The sequence below is a fragment of the Salmo salar genome, chromosome ssa16 (genome assembly GCF_905237065.1).
Source record: "Salmo salar chromosome ssa16, Ssal_v3.1, whole genome shotgun sequence".
NCBI lineage: Eukaryota > Metazoa > Chordata > Actinopteri > Salmoniformes > Salmonidae > Salmo > Salmo salar.
The window spans coordinates 17,153,732-17,156,200 of record NC_059457.1 but is presented as its reverse complement, the minus strand read 5'-3'; positions in this window follow the sequence as shown (position 1 = coordinate 17,156,200).

Here is a 2,469-nt window from a genome sequence, read left to right as displayed (position 1 = left end):
CTTCCTCTGCTTCTCCCTGTCCTTCTCCCTCTCTTTATTTCACTGGAGTATGTATCTCCCTCTCTCTTGCGCGCTTTTCTCTGGGAAAGACAAGCAAATATCTGCTAGATGTGGTTGCTCATTCTTCGCCTTTGCTCCGCCTTTGTTTGGTGCCACGGATCCCACAGACGTTCCTCAGATGTGAGATGGGCTTCTGCTGTCTGCTCCTCTCTGGCATGACCAGGGGATCAGACTGGGAGGCAAGGGGATGATGGGCAAAGTCAGGAGGGGCTAGGTGGAGGTGAAAGGTGATCGTGTTGAGGCTAAGGGTGTGTCAGATGAACTCCTCAAGGTCCAAGGCACCAGATAGAGCTCCTAGCATGGCATAGTTCAGCTCACCTTCAGAAGGTTTGGTGGGAAGAGAGACACAGGGAAAGAGGGAGGGAGAGAGAGAGGGAAAGAGTACAATCCCCCACCTCAGTATCTTGGCATGGTGAGCTATGTGTGGATGGGTGCAGCAGGACTGAACAGCCCCCTTTGCTTTCCTCTCCATCTGATAGCTCCAACACTAATTGCGAAGAGGGTCTGGGGTACCTGTCTGCTTCCTAAAGCCTACCCACCCCCCGTTCCCTCATTAGCTCCCCAGCCCTTTAGCCCTACCTCTTTAGCCAAGAATGTTCATCTGATACCAACCCAGTGGATGAATGATTTAATATTGACAAGCTGCATTCAGAGAGACAAGAGCAGCATGGCTGCTGTGGTGTAATATGTGCGCAGGTGAAACGTAAGACGCAACTATCATCAGGTTCGCTGGTACACCACTCCCACTCTTTGCCAGCGTTTCCATAGCACTATCATTTGGATTAGCTGTCAGCAGCAACAGAGTTAGCTACCTATGAGCTATTCAGACAGATGTACATTTACCTGATTGTGCATCTATTCACAGTCACACCAAATTACACCTTTATGTGAGTTTCCCATAACTAAATGCTTATTTAACTGGTACAGGCAAGCCCCAGAACCCAATCTTTGTCCAGTGTGAATCTCTTTATTTGCCGGGTCATTAAATATGCATGGGATAAAAAAAAATCCAATATAGACATTTTAAAAATGAATCAGTAGACTGTTGGTTGGTGCGACGAGCTCTCGGGCTCTGTTTTACTGATGGGTTGCTCCAGAGTGACGGCTTGGGGCAGTGCTGCTACTTCACTAGTCTGTGAGCGCCATCAATAAACTGTGGATCTGGCTCCCGAGTGGGCTCTCTCTCAATAAATATGGCCCTTCATGACAGAAATATAACAGGCCAGTTGTCAGTGTAACATTCAGGGATGGGATAAAGCCAGTTTCCTTTCTCTGTAGGCATGTACAGTAAATGCATGTATTGTACTATGTATGTATATGTTGATACTCACACGCTGTGTGCGTGCGTGCGTGCGTGTGTGCGTGTGTGTGTGTTGTAAAAAATCCCTGCTAACACTCTTTCTGCAAGGACCCAATTTCCAGACCCTCCAGGGGATGAGAAAATTAGGGAATTCTGGATTTAGTTTTCATTGAGGGGGAGATGATGCTCTAGTAGTGTAGCTCAGTATGTCCATGGAGATGCTATCTGGGATGACATGATAAGTTGGTTGTGCTTTCATGTGACGGGTCATGGATAGGGCCCGGAGCATTGTCTCACGTTGGATAAAGTAACGACTCTTAATGTCTGCATTGTGAACTGTCAGAGACAATGGGGCCCAGAGTGTACATTCAAATCCATGGGGGTTCTTCTCAATACAATTTCAGGAAAAGTCTTGCCTACCATCTAGTGGCTAGAAGGGGGTACAGGCCCCGACCAAGTTGTGGTACATACTGTACTTCACACTAACCATATCTATAAACATATTGCCAAAAGTCTATAAGAGGCTTTATAAACTTTCTTGAAGGGTGCTTTAACGTAAAGTGGTACTCCATTTTCTGAAAGCAATAGTTCGCCCCACCTCTTATTTGTCAATAATTCCAGAATGAACAGAGAAGATGAAAGAAGAAGGAAATCAGATATCATGTTGTACACTACGTGTGTTTGTGTGTGAATATGTTGAATTTGATAGTAGCCTACGTCTGTCTATTTCCATGTTATAGCCTCAGCTATTCAAGATTACTAAAATGTAAATCCATCAGAACATATGCTGGATGAATGTAGAGGGCCTTAAAGCTGTTGTCAGTGAGTCATGCACAGTCATGGATTTGCACTGCCATTATAGCTACTGTAGACCAATGCCTCGCTGTTAAATATACTCATATGGAAAACTAAGCTAATATAATATATGAACACAAAGTACCAGTCAAAAGTTTGGACATACCTCAAAAGTTTGGACACACCTACTCATTGCATGGTTTTTCTTTATTTGACTATTTTCTACATTGTAGAATAATAGTGAAGACTACAACACTATGAAGTAACACATATGGAATCATGTAGTTACCAAAAAAGTGCTAAACAAATCAAAA